Here is a 19032-nt window from a genome sequence, read left to right on the forward strand (position 1 = left end):
TCTTGGGCTCCCAAATCACTGTAGATGGTGACTATAGTCACAAAATTAAAAAGATGCTTGCTCCTTGGAAGGAAAGCTATGACAAACCTAGACAGCATATTCAAAAGCAGAGACATCACTTTGCCGACAAATGTCGGTAGAGTCGAAGCTGTGGTTTTTCCAGTGGTTATGTATCGATGTGAGAGTTGGACCATGAAGTAGGCTGAGTGCTGAAGAATTAATGCTTTTGAATTGTGCTACTGGAAAAGCTCTTGAGAGTCCCTTGGACTGCAAGGAGATCAAACCATTCAATTCTAAAGGAAATCAACCTTGAATATTCATTGGAAGGACTGATGCTGAAGCACCAATACCTTGGCCACCTGATGCGAAGAGCCGCCTCACTGGAAAAGACCCTGATGCTGGGACAAATTGAGGGCAGGAGGAAAAGAGGGCAACAGAGGGTGAGATGGTTGGATGGTATCACTGACTCAATGGACATGAGTTTGAGCAAACTCCAAGGGATACTGAAGGACAGGGAAGCCTAGTGTGCTGCAGTCCACGGGGTCACAAACTGTCAGACACGACTCAGCAATTGAACAACAACAAAAGCACGAGGCAGAAGAACTGAGAGAAAGAGACCATCTGTATAAGGCTGTTTTCCAACTCTCTTCTGTCCTTCTATTAGGCTAGAAGATTCTGGAAAGGAAGAGAGGAGTTGGGAGAGAGAATCGGGAGGGTTGGGCATGGAGGAGGGATGGAGTGGGAGGGACTGATGAAGCTCCTTTTCAGTTTGGGGATCCTGGGGTGGAGTGGTTGGACTTTCTGGTCTCTTCTGTCCCTCTGTTGACCAATGACCACACGGAGATGCCAGCAGAAGGGGTGACTGGGGAGAGCAAGTATGCACAGAGAACCCCAAGTTTTCTCTGGGCCTTGGAAAGGCCTGAGAGGTCACCCAAACCTTCCTGTCCCCAGGAGAAAGCTGCAGAGGGACTGAGGGGGACTGGTGTGGACCAGGCTGTGTGAAGCTGTGGACACTATGTGGAAGCAGCAGGGACAGAGTGAAAAGCTGTTGGTGACACCTGAGAACCATGAGGGGACAGGATATACCTGGGAAAGGTAGGAGACAGACCAAGGGCTGGAAGTGGACAGCCCATTCCTTGCTGCTATCTGAGCATCCACTGTGTGGAGTTTGAGCACTGGCCAGGGAGGGGGAGAGGCAGTAGAGACAAGCCTGGGAGAGGAGAATTCTTGGACATGACTAGCTTGTTCTGTTGAACAGGCTGGGACGTTGTTGGTTTAGTTTTAGTTTTAGATTTAGTTGGATTTAGTTTCCTTGAGAATGATGAGAAGGACTCTGGCTTGATTTGGTTCAGCCAGAGAACAGCAAGGTGTTTGACTTGCCCATCAGAGTCCTGGCTAGGCAGCTGGCCACGGTGGTACTTTTCACAGAGTTGTCCCTGTTCTGTGGCTGGGACGGAGAAGATGAGAGAACCAGGGACAGGGATGGAGGACCCATCGCAACGAAACAGGGCTCCTGGCAGTTCCTGGCTGGAAACTGTAAATGATTGACTCGGTTTGGACTGGGCTTCTCTGATGCTCTAGACAAGGTGTGGCGGTGACAGCTGAAAGCCTGCCAATGACTCAGCTGCTCCGGGGAGTGAAATGATTATCAGGATAAATTATAGGGTGATTTGCAAGTCGGAGTGAGTGGGATGAAAAGTGCCGAATGAGACGATGTGCACAGAGGGGAAGTCTTTAGGAGGAAAAGCAGCCACCTTCTACCTGCAGCATAAGAGGGGAGCGGATGGGGGACGTGCAGTGGGGAGAAGAGGGCGATTTAGATAAAACCCTGAGTGGGGAGGAGGCGAGGTCGGGTAATCGCCCAAGTCTTGAAGTGCTGGGGTTCTGCGAGGGGTGGGGTGGGGGGTGGGAGCGGCAGGAAGGATGGTGGGCAGGGTGGCTTCCTGCCTGAGAACCCTCAATTTGACCGAGAGCCGTTGACGAGCAGGAGCCTCGCCTTCTCCTGCCTCCCCTGTGGTCAGTGGTCGGGTCACACTCGGTGGGGCTGGAGGGAAGGGTGAGGAAGAAAGGGTCGAAATGGAGCAGTGATCATGCCCAGGACCAGAGGCTCCGCCCCTCAGACGGGGTCTGCACGGGGCGCCAGACAGAGTCAGGGCTCTGAGACCGCGAGATGAGTACTGCCCAGCTGCCCCAAGCCCGGGACACTGCTCCTCCTGCCTAGGCTGCACAGTCCCACGGCCATCCTGGACGGAGGCATACCTGTGCCACTCTCAGAAAGCCAGACACGCATCAGTAGGACACTCGGCTGGATGCAGTCAGAGCCCGGGGTGGGTGGAGCTATGAGTCGCCCCTCCCCAGTTTCTGTCTTTGAGCCAGGAGCTGGGAGCCTGCCTGGTGGAGCTGAGCGGACAGTTCATGCCACCATTGCATTCAGGGCCAGACAGGCTTCTAAAGAGGAAAGGGATGAGGGGACCCTGACAACCCATCATCCCCAGTGATGTCTGTAGGCATATAGTCTTGTCTTGTGGGCAGCATGACTGCCTGAGCCAGGTGACAGAGGGCAGGAGGGGAGTCTAGACTCAGGAACTGTGTAATTAACTATTAGGTGTAGGTCCCTGGGAGGATGTGATGGTATGGAGTGGATGTGACAACTGTGGACCTGTGGGTGAGCCTTGGGGACCCCGTGGCTGATCCCAGTACTCTCGGGGGAGGAGATGGATCTGCTCTGTCTCCCCAGGGGGACCCATCCTGGCCTGTGGAGTGGGGCTGGGCACAGGCCCAGTGCGGCAGGCCAGGCTGCTCCGTAGGAGGGTCCACCCTCGGGGCCCAGCCTGGCCCATAATCAGCAGTCAGGCCCAGCTGGCACAGGAGGGGCAGAGGGGCAGAATTAGGGTCAGGGTGCTGATGAAACCACCTGCAGCAAGTAGCAGTCAGTGAGTTGGGGACAGCTGAACTTAGCTGTGGAAAAGCAGAGACTGTCACCACTAAAATCAGTGGGGGCTTTGGGACATGGTCTGGTCATATGTGTCACCTTATTTGTACTCCTAATCTGAAAAACTCTGAGGTACACTTGGTATACGGACATGTGTGAAACTAAGACAATTAATTGGAAGCAATAATTTGATTGATCTGATTTTCCAAATAAATAGATTCCTGTGATGCTGAGTAACCTTGTCTTAGGCTAAACTTATTGGCTCCAGAAAAGAGCTGGCCACTGATGGCCCTCGTCAGGTGACCCAGTAATCTTGGTCAAAGGCACTACAAAGGGGCCAGGTCAAAGAAGCCACCTAGACACTGAGTCTGGGACCACAGAGACTCTGAGCCAGACTACACTCTGGCCTCACGAGCATAGCTGGGACCTGTCCCAAGTGGCCAGGAGCCAGACCCTGCAGGGTCACAATGCAGCTCCTCACAGTCACTTTGGTATACCTAGTTCTCTCTGGTGGCAACTGGGCCACACGGACCCCACAGGCTGTGGTGCTGAGTCCACCTCACCCTGCTACCGCCATCTTGTCCCGCCACCACCATGACGCTGGAGCCACCTCCGAAGGCTCTGGCTCCTCAGCCCAGCACAGGAACCCTGCTGACCATGAACAGGCTGAAGACACGGGGCCAGTTCTCCAGGAGCCTTCCGCCAATGACCCCTCCCTACTCTGACTGCCCGCTGAGTGAGTCCATCTCACCCAGGTTAGATCTGATTTTTCCTTCATGGCTCATCCCACGTGAGTCCTGCTGACCTATCCAGCGCTCTGGAGAATGTGAACAGCCAGGTGCTGGCTGTTCTCCTGAGCCTCCCAGAATCCTGAGCCCAGCCCAGCTCTGGCCTGGGTGCCAAGGGATGACTGGGGACACCCTTGCTCCTTGACGGCTGTTGTGGACTGAATTATGTTGCCCACCCTTCCCACCAAATCAGGTATTATTTTCTTGGTCTCCAAAATCACTGTGGATGGTGACTATAGCTGCAAAATTAAAGATGCTTGTTCCTTGGAAGGAAAGCTATGACAAACCTACACAGCATATTCAAAAGCAGAGACATCACTTTGCCTACAAAGGTCCATGGAGTCTAAGCCATGGTTTTTCTGTAGTCATATGCAGATGTGAAAATTGGACCATGAAGAAGGCTGAGTTCAAGAATTGATACTTTTGAATTGTGGTGCTGGAGAAGACTCTTGAGAGTCCCTTGGAGTGCAAGGAGATCAAGCCAGTCAATCCTAAAGGAAATCAACCCTGAATATTCATTGGAAGGACTGATGCTGAAGCTCCAATACTTTGGCCCTGATACAAAGAACTGACTCATTAGAAAAACCTGATGCTGGGAAGGATTGAAGGCAAAAGGAGAAGGTGGCGGCAGAGAATGAGATAGTTAGATAGCATCACTGACTCAATGGACATGAACTTGAGCAAACTCTGGGAGATAGTGAAGGACAGGGAAGTCTGGAGTGCTGCAGTCCATGGGGTTGCAAAGCATCTCAAAGAGTTGGATACAACTTAGTGACTCAACAACAGCAACCCCAATCTGTATGTTGAAGCCCTAACCCCCAATGTGATGGTATTTGGGGATGACACCTTTGGGAGATACTTAGGTATAGATGAGGTCCTGAGAGTGGAGCCCTTGTGATGGGATTAGTGCCCTTATGGGAAGAGACACCAGAATGCTTGCTTCCTCCCCCTCCTTTCACTGAGAAAAGGCTCTTTGAGGACACAGTGAGAAGATGGCCTTCTGCAACACAAGGAGAGAGCCTTCAGCAGACATCAATCCTGCTGCCACCTTGATCTTGGACTTCCAGCTGCCAGAACTCTTGTTAAAGCCACCAGGTCTGTGGTATTCTGCTCTGGCAGCACAAGAAGGCTAAGACAACAGCATCTTCAGCTGACCCAGAAGCCACCCCACATCTGGACCATAATGTCCCTTCAGGGGTTAGGATGGACCCTCCCTTGGAATATCAGCTTGCAGGGAGCTTTTACGTGGAGAATGCTAGTCCACAAACTGCACTTGCCACTGTATTCCTGTTGAGTCTCTCCCTCTCTCTCCGGAGACCCTGTGAACCCGAGAGTCGTCGTATGAATGTTATGTAGCTGCCACAGGATTCAAATGACATTTGCAGTGAGATGACAGCCTTGTTACCACAAATAAACACAGAGTGCACAGAGGCTTGAAATGGTTGAGACCTGGTGGGCGACTGTAGAGACTAACAGAGGTTAAAAAGCATTCTGTTGAAAGATAAGTGAAGAGAACAGTTGAAAATTGCAATTGTGTGGGTGTGAGGAAAGTCTGGTGTGCAGAACAGTCAAGAGATAGCGACAGAGGCGTCCTCACATAGGAACCGTGTGGGGATGATGATCATACCCACACCAGACCCCCCTCCATCAACCCAAGAGCGTAGGCTGTGCTGTGGGCTGTGACCTTCCAGGGACACTATTAGACCCCACTGCTGAGGGGGACAGAGGACTCAAAGGTCTGCAGAAAAGTGGCACAGAAGATCTGGGGAAGGGGGGTTGGGAATAACCCCTGAAACCTCCATCACAGCCATCTCTCGCTTTTTTTCACCTAGAGGCAGTTTCTCCAGTGCTCACAGGACGCAGAGTCATGAATGGACATTTGATGGAGAGCATATGGCAGGCAGGTCAAGGTGGGGGCAGGAGCTTGGGGTGGAAGGACCAACAGATGTCTTTCTGCCCTAACACTGGCCTGAGCATCCCATCCCCCCCCCCCCACCCCCAAGCCTGTGAGATGTGTCCTCCACACAAAGGCACTGCAGGAGGGCCTACAGGATGCCCCTCAGGGCTTTGAAGTCTTTGAAGCCCTGTCACTTCAAAGGCTGATGTCACTTCCGCTGGGGGGAGGGGCCCTGAGTTCACCCTGAAGCCTCAGACAGCCTTTGTTCTGTGACCCTCGCAAGCAACCGTGTGAGGGAGGCTGTTGAGATCTGGGGATCCGAGGGGCACCTACAGTCATGCAAGAGGGACCTCAGGGTGCGTTTGTGTAACGGACATCTCTGTGAAGTGTGTTGCCGGCCAGAGAGCTCTGTCTGTGGGCGGCACATTGTGGACGGCGGTGCACAAAAATGTGTGTGTGTGGCCTTTCATTCAAGGAGTGAGAGCCAGTGGAAGCTGCTAAGAAGTTAGGGAAGATGTGCAGTTATCAGCCTTGACCTGGCTAAATGCAGAGGATCCAAGAAGCTGATTGTCATGGCTGGTGGTGCCTGAATGACCCTGACTTGAGAAACATACAGGCGTCCAGTGACCCAGGGACCATAGTGTGAGGTCCAGGATCCAACCACAGCTCTAGGGGTGGATGGTGGGGTTTTGTCCTTCCCTGAAGGACAGAGAGGCCTCATGGCCAAGGGTCTGGGATGGTCAAGGAAACTTCCAAAAGACCTGGCACCAGACAGGTGGGCAGACCACCCCCAAGATGTGCCGGATGGTGTTGGCCCTGGGTTCTGGGAGGGGCCACCTCTAACGGCAGATACAAACCTCTTGGCTATGCTTTCCTTCCCATTTTTCTGAGTCCTGAGCACAGACATCAAGTGGTAGCTGGGTTCAGCTCTCACTGATTGGAATCACACACATGCAGCAGAGTGGAGCAGGTGTAAATGCAAAACCAGGAGGCATATGGGGGCTTGTCAGCATGTCTGGGGGCAGAAGACCCAGAAGTACTTGGGAAGGGAAAACTGGCAGGAAAATGCACTCCTGCAAACTAATAAAAGATGGGAGCAAGCTGATCATTCTTGGAGTATTAAGAAAATTTGACTTCAAAGGCTGGGATATTGAAGTCACATGGATAAAATGGGGATGAAAATTGATGTCATGGAGCTGGAAACTCTTGATATTTCTCTTTTTTTTTAAAGATTTTTTTTTGGATGTGAACCTAAATTTTTAAAGTCTTCATTAAATTTGTGACAATATTGCTTCTGTTTTATGTTTTGGCTTTTTGGCCACGAGGCATGTGGGATCTCAGCTCCTGGGCCAGGGATCGAACCCACATCCCCTGCTCTGTAAGGTGAAGTCTTAACCACTGGACCACCAGGGAAGATTTCCTCGCTGGGATCTCAAACTGCAAACCCATTTCTAGAAAGGGACTGGTGCCTAACCTGTAGGGCTGCCATAATGAAACACCACTGACTGAGGGGCTTAAACAACAGAAATTTATCTCTCACAGTTCTTGCAGTCTAAGTTCAAGGTCCCACAGTATGTGGTTTCTGGTGAGAGCCTTCAGGCACCTTTTCATTATGTCCTCACAAGGCAGCTCAGCTGGTAAAGAATCTGCCTACAGTGCAGGAGATGCTGGTTCGATCCCTGGGTTGGGAAGATCCCCTGGAGAAGAGAACAGCTACCCTCTCCAGTATTCTGGCCTGGAGAATTCCATGGACTGTGTAGTCCATGGGGTCACAAAGAGTCAGACACTACTGAGCAACTTTCACTTTCACAAGGCAGGGAGAGAGGGCAAGAGAGACAAGCACGTGAGCTCTGGTGTCTCTTCTTATAAAGACACCAATCCTGTCAGATCAGGGTCTCAACTTTATGACCTAATTTTACCTTAAGTGAAGTTGCTCAGTTGTGTCCGACTCTTTGCAATCCCATGGACTGTAGCCTACCAGGCTCCTCCATCTGTGGAATTTTCCAGGCAAGAGTACTGGAGTGGGTTGCCATTTCCTTCTCCAGGGGATCTTCCCAATTCAGGGATCGAACCCAGGTCTCCCACATTGCAGACAGACCCTTTACTGTTTGAGCCACCAGAGAAGCCCTCAATTTTACCTTAATCACCTCCTAAAAGCCCTGTTTCCAAATGCAATCACATTGGGGGTTAGAGCTTCAACATACAAGTTTTCTTTGCTGGGGGAGGGGAAATGGGGAGGGACAGTTCAGTCCCTTGCATACAGATTTTCTCTGTGACCTGGATCAAAAGAATCACTGTGCTTCCTTTGTTTCTTCAATGCATATAAAACCTGCTCTGAGCTCAGCAAGTCTTTCTGTAGCTCTAGCTATAGTATTATAGTATATTCTGTATTACAGTACTGTATGTTACAGTATACAGTATATTCCAGCTCCATCATCTGGGGCTCGCTCCCTCTCCCAGGACATGCACAAGCCCTAGGAATGGGGTCCCTTGTTGGCTGCCCTATTTACAGGGGCCTCTGAGTCTCAGGTCCTACTGGTCACAACCATGGTGCCCATGTAACAGGCTCTTCAAACACTTGGGCAAGAAACTCCTCCCTGCAGCCCCTGAGAACTCAGTGATAAGTGGTCTTTCTCCTTCAAGCCCGAGGCTCTCTTTGGCCTTCCTGATACTCCATGGGGTGGCAGACTCTTGTCCTGGCTGTTCCAAGGAACCAGCCCAGCCCTGCACCCTCCCAGGTTTGGGGGCCAGTGCTCTAATCTTGAGCCCAGCCACACTCCTCTGCGATGGAACCACTTTCAGCTCCAACTCAATTCAGCTGACCTCATATTTCCTGAACAGCCACTGTGTGTCCACTCCTGTGTGAGACAAAAAGGACAGAACTGGGGGCTCAGAGCCCCTCTGAGCCATGCTGAATACATGGGGATCGGAGAACAGGGCGAGTCCTGAACCCATACCATCTGTAGATCTTGTATGTGGCATGTGGTTTTTAAACTTAAAAAAAAAAAATCACAGTGGCCGTTTAAATGACAGGTCATGGTGGTCTGATATGTAAAATGATAAAAGAAGAGTGACCATGGGGGGTGAGTCCCCCAAGTGTCTCTACAAATGCACCCCAATGCAAGCTGGGTTAGCTGTGGGCGCACGGAAGGTGTCCTGACGCCTGTGGTCTGGGTGGCCAAGACCATGGGGCTCTGGTGGTGCCCACAGATCCTCCCCGCTGCCACCCACACCTCCTCCCAGTCCCACTCTCTCCTCTGGAAGGCCTGGCTTCCTCCCCGGACTGGAGCCTAAGGGCACCTTGCAGGTTTCCTGAAAAGCTAGCTGCCTCTGAGATGGAGCTTAGCATGTGGGTGGTTTTTCAAAGAGCCTTCTAAGCAGTGGGGATGGGTGGGGAAGCCGAGCTGGGATGCAGGCCTGACAATGCCTCAGCCAGTGCCCACAAGACCCCTTCAGCCCTGAGGTCTGTCCCGAGTTGTCCCAAGTTGGAATGGGACCCAGGCCTGCAGACCCCAACTGATCCAGTCTCAGATGTCAGCCTGGGAATTCATGACCTAGCATAGGAGGCTCCCTGCACTGAGGGCCTGAGAGCTGCTGGGCAGTAGGTCACTGCAGGGAGGCCCGGGCTGCTCAATGAAGGAGTCTTTTGGGCCTAGAAAAGAGAACAACAGTCTCAAAGGCCCCTTGCTGAATCATCTAACTTCGGAGAAAACAAAGCATAACTTTAGTTCCATCCTGATGCTCCAGGCCAGCTGCATCTATCTGGGACTTATCACCCCCTGTCCGGAAACCTACCACCCCCTACACCCGCTCAGAAGACTTATCACCCCCTGCCCAACTACAAGTGTCATCTCAACAAAAGAATATTCAAAATATCCCGCCTGATTGACGTTTCCCTTATCGCTTCCACAAACCTCCCTATAAGTATGAAGCCTCCCTGATCCCTTTCGGCGCTCAGCCTGGTCATTAGGCCGACTGTCGCCCCTCCTTGCCTGAATAAAGGTAACCTACTTCTGTTGAGGTCGTCTTTCCTTTTCTGCCTCGCCGGAACTGTACCTTACACTCACCTCCACCCAGAAGTGAGCAGGCCTAATGCTCAAGCCACTCGGCTGGATGTCCAGCTGGGTCTGGGAGGCGTGATTGAAGGGACATGTGTGGCTGGCCCTAGGAAGCAAGTGGCCAGGTCTGAGAGAGGTGGGAAACCACAGAGAGCAGAGTGAATCACCTTGTTTCAGAAAGGAAATCAAAGTGGGCAGCTGGACAGAGAAAGTCCTTGGGAGCAGAGGTGGCGAGAGACCTCAGTGCCCAGGTGTGGGGTCTTCAGAGAGACCAGACCCAGCGTCCCTGCCTTGAAGTGTCTTTGGGACTCTGTGAGGGCACGGAGTATGTTCAGGGCAAACTCTCCATCCTGAGTGGGCAGGCCAATGGGGCTGGGGCTGAGTGGTGGGCTTTCTCGGCACGCAGCTAATGCCTCTTGCTTCCTGATAGCTGGATGGCACAGAGGATGAGCTGAAAAAGCCCTGGTATCCATGATGTGAAAGAGTGATGTCCAATCCCAAGGACCAAGTTCAAACTCCCTCCTCCCTTGATTGGGGCACTTGGGGGCTATTAGGGACTGAATATTTGTGTTCCTCTCTCAATTCATATGTTGAAATTTGCCCTCCCCTCACTCCCCAGTGTGATGGTATTAGGATGCGCAGCCTTCGGGAGGTGGTTAGCTCATGAGAGTGGCGCCCTCTTGAACGGGATTAGTGCCCTTATCAAAGAGACCCCAGAGAGCTCCCTCACTCCTTCAGCTGTGGGAGGACACAGTGAGAAGTTGGCATTCCAGGGCTGGGAAAAGGACTTTCACCGGATCCCAGCCGTGCTGGCACCCTGATCCCAGACTTCCAGCCTCCAGAACTGAGAAATACCTTGGTTGTTTAAGCTGCCCAATCCATGGCATTATGTTATAGCAGCCTGAAATAAGACAGGACCCAGTTTAGTGATTAGTGAGACTGAGAAAATGCTGGGATTCCCAGGAGGCACTAGTGGTAAAGAATCCGCCTGCCAATGCAGGAGATACAAGAGACCTGGGTTCAATGCCTAGATTGGGAAGATCCCCTGGAGGAGGAAATGGCAACCCACTCCAGTATTCTTGCCTGGAAAATCCCATGGACAGAGGAGCCTGGTGGGCTACAGTCCATGCGGTCACAAAGAGACATCACTGAGAACATACAACTACTTGAGAAAACTGTTATTTACAAAAATTCCCCTTCAGAAAACAAACCATTTGGGAAAATCCTTGTAGGTTAAAATGGTGGAACTGTTCCAAAAGACAAGGGGGCTGTGGTCTGTTGCCTCAGAAAGGGAGGAAGGAGGGAAGGAGTCAGGGGTTGGGGGGGGCGGGTTGTTAGGAAACAGGGAAGACCCAGAAGGATGGCAGAGGGCGTGTGTAACCTGGACCTCTTCTAGTTCATGGTGGACATCTTGCAGTGCCTGGTGTGAGCAAACAATGTAAAACTGGGGAAGGAAGGTTTGGTGGCTGGTGGCCGGAAGCAGCACAGGAAAGAAAGATGCTGAAGAATGTGAGCCCTGGAGTGTGTGTCTGTCCTGAGGAGAGCTCTGCCCTCTAAGCCCCCTAAGACATTGGAGTTCCAGTCTGGTTTATCCAGGCCTGCAAGGGACAGGGGAACCAGGGTGAACCCAGGGGACTGAAGATTGCCTGGTCCCTGTGGGATCCTACCTGGCCACAGTCACCCCAGGTGAGTTGAACGCTCAACCCTCTGAGACCACCTCCCTCCTGTGGACTGAGCTGGCTACGGCCCAGCGCTCAGCCCTTGAGGATGAGCTACACTCAATTTGAGCTTCCCCGGACCTTGCAGGCAGTCTGCCTGAGAATGATGAAAGCTCCGGTACTGGGTTTAAAAGGTCAAGGCTGACTCCTGGCTCCTACCGTGACTGCTGTGTGCTCATGGCCACATTATCCCATTCAGTTAACCGTGCCTTGGCTTTAAATGGAAATAACAGCTCTAGCTACAGTGCAGCAACACCCAGAAAATGTCTGGCACGTGGTAAGGGCTCCATAAAAATTAACTCTTTGGATTGTGGTGAGGTTCTTCTTTTTTAAACAAACAACGACAAAAAAAATGGCCAGTTGCTGAGTGGCCATGGATCTTAATCAATTTTGTGGCATGGATTCCTCTTGCAGTCAAGGGAAGCCCGTGGACTTTCCCCAGGATCATAGTTTTAAATGCATGAAGCAAAATGCAGAGGATGCCAAAGGAAACCAAATATACTGAGATACCTTGATCAGAATTTAAGAGTTGTTATATAACAATACAAGCGCTTCTTTACTGAGAACTTGGATAACATCTGGTGACAGGTTCAATAACTTATCATGATCTTGAATTAGTGATGAGCTGAGCTGAAATGGCATTTAAAAATATCTGCAGCAACCGTGGTGTGATGTGAAAATAATAGCTGTGATTTCTATTGGTGACAAATTCCCAGGCACCGTCTATACTACTGTGGTGTGATGCCTTTAAGCACCAAGGAAGGAAATGCTAGTTTTAGTGAGTAATTAGTGAACATAAGTACATAATGCTTTTCCTTCACCGGTTCATACCTTGCCCTTGGATTCCACTCCTGATCCCCAGGTTAAGGCAGAGATCCTCTGGTTTAGGCAGAGACAAAGGGTACCTGGAACAGATTTTCTTCCTCTGGAGAAAGATCATTTGTGTGCCCTCTTTATTTTAACTTTAGATTTATTTTTTATTGAAATGACATTGGCTTACAGCATTACATAAGTGTTGTGTGTACATTATATTTCTACTTCTGTATACCCTGTGGTGTGCTCACCACAAAAAAATGTAGTCTTCATTCATCACCACACATCACCATCCCCCTTACACAATACATACCCCTTCCTCTCTGGGAACCTCTACCCAGTTCTGCGTAGCCTCTTGGTTCTACAAATGTGGGCCACCACAGGCGCCAGCCTCTTCCTCTTGGACTGTGAGCTTAGCAGAAAAGAACTCACCCCTGCTGGTATCAGTGAGGTTCCCTGGGGCTCTCTGAAAACAAAGACACCCATATCTCAGTCCTGATCTCTGAGATGCAAAGTCAGGCACACCTGTCCTGGTGAGCTAGGGTGATTCAAGGAGCAGTGGCAAGGAAGAGTAGAGAAGCCCTCCAAGTAAATCACCTTGAGTGGAGGGGGATTTTGGCTGATATGCTGTTCTCATTTCAAAGGAGGAAGGCTGAGGCTAGCTAGCGTGGACGGAGGCTGATGCTAATTACCATGCCCACTCAGCCACCCTGCCCTAGGGGCCAGGATTTGGGAAGTGATGACTGAGTGTGGGGAAATAGACTAAGAAGAGATGTAAATTTGCACCTACTCCATGAAGGGCACCCATCCTCTGGGGCAGCAGATGGTCCGTGAGAGCAAGCTTCAACAGTGACACCTTGTGACAGCAAGGAGCAATGGTAGCAATGGGACCCTGGTTCTCCTGGTGTAAGGACACAAAGCTGACCTCCCCTGGGACGCTTAGACTTTTTAATAATTTTGGGAGACTCTCTTCTTGCCCAAAAGACATACAGGGACCAAAGCCATGAATTGAGGCAATAAAAGAAATGTGAACATATCTGTAGCCTAAGTTGATGAAGCAGGTCATACCAGTTCCATTATCATATCATCATATATGATAATTTACTATTATTACTGTTCCTCCCATGTGTTGCTGTAATAAGTTCTGCCCTCGAGGATGAACTTACATAACCTTATCATCACCCCATAACGCATCTCCAATCACACCAGCAGATCCAGTCTTTGGTGCAGTTGAGAGTCCTGTCTCCCAGTTCCTCCAGCACACCCTCCCCAGCAGTGTTCCCCACCCCACCACCATCTGCTTTCTTCTCGCTCTTCAGCCTCTGCTTTTAGGAGTCGTTAGCCCTGGTATAGCTGCTTGGCTATGTGGTACTTTTCTGGGGGGATATTTACAGTGAAACCAGACAAAGCTGTAACTCAAAGAAGGAATCAAGAGAGCAAAAGCGTTAGTCGCTCAGTTGTGTCTGACTCTTTGCACCCCTGTGGACTGTAGCCTTCCAGGCTCCTCTGTCCATGGAATTCTTCAGGCAAGAACGCTGGAGTGGCTTGCCATTCCCTCCTCCAAGGGATCTTCCCAACCCAGGGATGGAACCTTGGTCTCCCGCACTGCAGGCAGATTCGCTACCATCAGTCACCAGGGAAGCCCGAAGAGGGCAAAGGGGAAACACTTTTAGAAACACCCCATGCTTCTGAAATTACACAAACAGCCTGCACAAGTGAGGTGCTGCAGACTTCCCAGGGCTATGGAGCATCCAGCATCAGTGCGCCTGGGGAGGGGGCCTCAGAGGTGAATGGGGGTCCCTGAGCAGAGAATGGGGCTTGAGTGCGTGTTAAGTTGCTGTACATTATAATCCATCTCTACTAGCCCTGTGCTTCCATAGCACATCCCACACTCAATAGCCCATGTCAGTCATCCTTTATAGGAGAAGGGAATCAGAGAGGTGTTCCATGTGAGTCAGACACACAGACTTGTAGGACCCAGGGCTAAGATGGAGGATACTGCAGTTTCCTGGAAGACTCCTAAGACTATTGTGGGGACATTGAAGGGAAGAGTCCATTCTGACTCCATGTTGGATCTGTTACTTCAACCTTTGCTTCCTGTTGCTTTTGTTCACTAAAAGCATACTGCTTATACATAATGGCCTGCCTTGGGGAACCTGAATATTAAACCAAAGTGCCTTTGCTCAGGATGCTGTTCACCTGTGGAAGGCTACAGGAAGGAAGGCTTGCCATTCTAGGACATATTTGCAAGACTACTGAGCTTTATACTTTGCTTCCTCACTTCCTCCCATCTCTCTTCTGTAAAAGAACCTGGCATCCAGACCCCAGTAAGATGGTTATTTTAAGACATTGGTCTGCCGTCTTCTCAGTCATCCAGTTTTCTGAATAAAGCCATGTTCCTTGCCTCAACACCTCATCTCTCGGATTTATTGGCCTGTCGTGTGGTGAGCAGAGTGAGCTTGGAGTTGGTGAAGGGGACACCAGTGTTCCCGACTGAATGTGGGATGAAGTCACAGGTCCTTCTGTTGGGAGATTAAAGTAATGGTGACCCCGTAAAACTGAGGACTTGGGGCTAGAAATAGGTATGAACAGTACTTTTGCCTTGGAAAGGAACCATTTCACAGATGTGGAAACAGATGTGAACAGAAATATGAAAGACGGCAGCTCTCTAATTCCCAGGGGAGGGCTTTTTCCATGACACCGCTTTGGGTCTCTTCTTGGCCCCCCTCCCCTCCCTGAGATCCTCTCGGGGCTCTTCAGACACCCTGAGCCATCATGGTGTGACCAGTCTGCCCCCAAGATGAATGTAGCCTGCCTGCCAGCCTCCCCAAGTCAGCACCTTGTAGAGAGCAGATTTCTCTCCTCCTCTGTTCTGCCTCATTTGTTCCTCCATTACTCAGGGCACCAGCCATGGAGCTCTAAATAGAAACAGTCCTGCTTAATTGTCTCTCCCAGTGAGCGCTGTCAACCCCCTCTCTGCCTCGAGGGTCTGGAAGAGGCTGGGGGCACAGTGGAGTTGATAAATGCCTGCTGACTGACAGCTTCAGCCAATACCATTGTCCCAGCCTGCACTTCAAGTCAAGAGAAAATGGGAGACTTGACTCCATCTGGATTCTGGGCCCCATAGCACCTGCTGGAGGTAACAGAGAGTCAGGGTCCCCTCACCACATCCCTCATCCCCAACCAGGTACAGGGAGCTTCAGCCCACGTGGTTGGAGTAATGACTATGCTGGGGAGACTGGGGTGCCCACATCACCAACTGCAAAAAAGATCACATTTCTCTTAAGTTTCAAATAAAAACTCATAGGCCTCCAGTGTTATAGCAAGAGGTACTTGTGGCTTGAGAGAAAATCTCCAGTGACAGTGTCACATAGGGATTCAAGAAGTGCAGAATCTGAGTAACTGAGACTTGAGGGGAGGTCACGGACTTTGAATAACCCCTGGTGGCTCAACCTGGCCCAAGGGATGGTGAAGACACAGACACCCAGGAGGCTATTGAAACGTTGAGATGAAAATGTTCCATAAAATGTGAAAGTGGAAAGGAGTATTCTTTTCAAATTAATGTACTAGTCACCTTTTATGGAATTAAATATATCTTTTTTTTTAAAATATATCTTTAAAAATGCACACACGAACTACTCTCTGAGATGTTTAAACAATAAGGCTTCAGCTAGACAGCACCCTCCTGCCCATTGGACAGGATGACCAAAAGTGTCAGCCTGTCAGCACTGTGGATTTCTCAGGACATGCAACAGTTCGTGGGAAAGTTGGCAAAGTCTTGGGCACACCCAGACACTTTGGTCACCTTATGTTCATAAACCTGGCCTCTTTCTAACTGGGGCACCTTCCTGCTGCATTTTGGCTGATGAACCTACATGGGTTGCTGGTAAAGCTGCAGGCCCAGCAGAGACAGGTACGTGTTGCTGTCTAATAACAACAGATTCAAACAACTGGTTGTAAGAGCAGGGCCTGAGGATGGTAGCAAGGAGGGTGGAGAGGCAATGGTTCTGGGGATCTTGGATATTAGTGAGTGAAGCAGCTGAGATCTCTTTGGGCCAGAATGATGAAGAAAGGCTCCTGGGGAGCTGGAGCCCAGCCAAGTCTTGATTGAACGAAGAGGAATTCATCACTGTTGAAGAAGAAGGAAGGCAGTGCCTTTATTGATGTATGAGGCCTCCAATGTCCATATGTCAGTTTCTGGGAGAAACACAGGTGGGTCCCCTGGCTGTTTCTGAGCCAGTTTCTGTAACCAGAGGATGAGGTGTTGATCAGCTAGATGGTCTCATGCCCGTCTCAGAGGGGGAAGTGGGGTGCTGATTGTCCACCAAAAGCATCCTGCAGAGGAAAAAAGGAGCTCTGAAAAGGAAATAAATGTGGCTTAGGTTTGAGTTCCTTGGAAAGCAGAACAGGAAGCAAAGGCTCTGTTGTTGTTCAGGTGCTCAATCACGTCCGACTCTTTGCGACTCCATGGACTGCAGCATGCCAGACTTCCCTGTCCTTTACCATCTCCCAGAGATGGCCCAAACTCATGTCCATTGAACCAGTGATGCCATCCAACCACCTCAACCATCCTCATCCTCTCTTGATGCCCTCAATCTTTCCCAGCATCAGGGTCTTTTCCAATGAGTTGACTCTTCACATCAGGTGGCCAAAGTATTACAGCTTCAGCTTCAGCATCAGTCCTTCCAATGAATATTCAGAGTTGATCTCCTTTAGGATGGACTGGTTGGATCTCCTGGCAGTCCAAGGGACTCTCAAGAATCTTCTCTAGCACCACAATCCAAAAGCATCTGTTCATGAACAGTATGAAAATGTAAAAAGCCTCAGTGCTACCCATTTATTAGGGAGCAGGACAGGGAGGGGGACTATGTCTGGGATGGAGGGGAACCCATTCTGGAGCGAGTATGGAGCTGACCACAGTTTAGTAACACAGGTCACTGGTTGCTCAGTCCCCCAGGACCATCCTCTAAAGAGCCGTCCAATTCTCAGCTCAGTCTTGCAGAGGAGAAGGGAGACCATTGCCCACAGGCTCCCATCTCTCACTGGTTCACCTGCAGGGTGTTACTTGCCCGGCTTCCCAGCTGCTCAGGGGCGGGTGTGGGGTCTCACACCCCCATGGTCAGGGAAGCCCCAGGCAGGAAGTGTATAGTGTGGACACGAGACTGGAGGCCACTGGATGAAGCCTGGTCAGAGTCCACACAGAGATGGTGGCCTCAGCAGCAGCTCAATGACCCAAAGATAAGTGAGAGAGTCCAAAGGGGCACTGAGAGGTGTTGGGTCCAGAGGGGCCCGGATAGTGTTCAGTGAGATAAGAGTGATCACTGTCCTCCTCCACACCCTCTGGTCTCTTGCCTCCACCATTGCTGAGACCATGGCCAGCCGGCGTTTGTACAGAGACAAGCAGGGCTGCAGCAGTCACTGGGTCAAGGATAGGTCAGCTGTCTCTAGTGAGAACCAAGGAACAGGCCTTCATGCCCCACCCACCGAGGAAAAGGCAGGATGAGCTTATTTCAGTGGAACCCAGAGAGATCCAAAAAGGTCGCTCAGTGGTTATTTCTTAATAATTAAGCTTGAAGAGGGCTTCCTTGGTGGCTCAGACAGTAAAGAATCCGCAGGAGACCTGGGTTCGAGTTGGGAAGATCTCCTGGAGGAGGGCATGGCAACCCGCTCCTGTATCCTTGCCTGGAGAATCCCCACGAAACAGAGGTGCCTGGTGGACTTCAGTCCATGGGGCTGCAGAGTCAGACACAACTGAGCAACTGATCTCACACACACACCAGCTTTAAGAAGTCATAAACTCCAGGAGCCCTGTCTTCTTGCGTGTAGTGGGGTCTGGGTGGGGCAATGTGGGACTCCAGAGTTAAACAGCGAGGTTTGAAATGTTGCCAAAGGACCTGGAGGAGCTGCAAGCACGTGGGAAGCTGAACATCTCAGAAGAACCACGGTCCACCCAGCACCAGCTGTGGGCAAAGGCAGGGGAAGGATCTGGTCTCCGGTCCCCATGGGGCAGGACTCTGCTCATCGCACTGTGTCCGTGTCAAGCCCCCGCCCTCCTCTTTCTGCAGGTGCCAAAGGCCACGGGACCCCAGGAGCTGTGTCCTATCCCTTGGCTTTGAGGGAGGGTGTGCGTGAGAGTGGCCTTTGGTGGCTGTTTGTGGAGTCTGATCACGACTTCCTGTGCAGGAATGGTCAAGGCTTCTGTCTGATGGGGACCTGGCCAAGGTCAAAATGGCAAGTGAAACAAATGACATCACAAAACTGTGAAAACACATGGTCTTGATGACAGTTTGACATCTAATGTGAACCCAACACATAGGTTGCCTGCTTTGCATGTTTGGCCCCCGTCTCCACGGTACCCTGGACTTCCCCATCACAACACTTAGCACACCACCTGACAACTTCCAGTTTACTCTCTCCCACCAGACCTGGGGCCCTGGGAGGGCAAGGTCCGTTTCTTATTCACCATCCCATGCCAGGGCTGGCCATGCTGCAGGCTCTCAGCCGTGCTCTGAATGCCGGTGTTTTGTATCTTGGTCTAGGTGGCAGGTCTTCCCAGGCCGGGGCGCCTGGCTATGCAGTCTGTGAGCTCCCAGAAGGCAAGGCAGTATCCTGCTCACCTCTGTCCCCATTCCCTGGACAGGACCCAGCACGTCAGGGAGCTCAGAGCTCTTTGTTGAGCGAATGACTAACATCAGCTCCTCACTCACTGCCTTTCTGGCTCCATCTTGGCCTTTGGCCCGAGTGAGCCGAATGATGTACAAAAGGCCTTCTCTTAACAGATTGGAAAACCGGGACAACACCTTCTCTGTGCAGAGGGAGGAGAGGA

Source organism: Cervus canadensis, chromosome 24 (assembly GCF_019320065.1).
Source record: "Cervus canadensis isolate Bull #8, Minnesota chromosome 24, ASM1932006v1, whole genome shotgun sequence".
Lineage (NCBI taxonomy): Eukaryota > Metazoa > Chordata > Mammalia > Artiodactyla > Cervidae > Cervus > Cervus canadensis.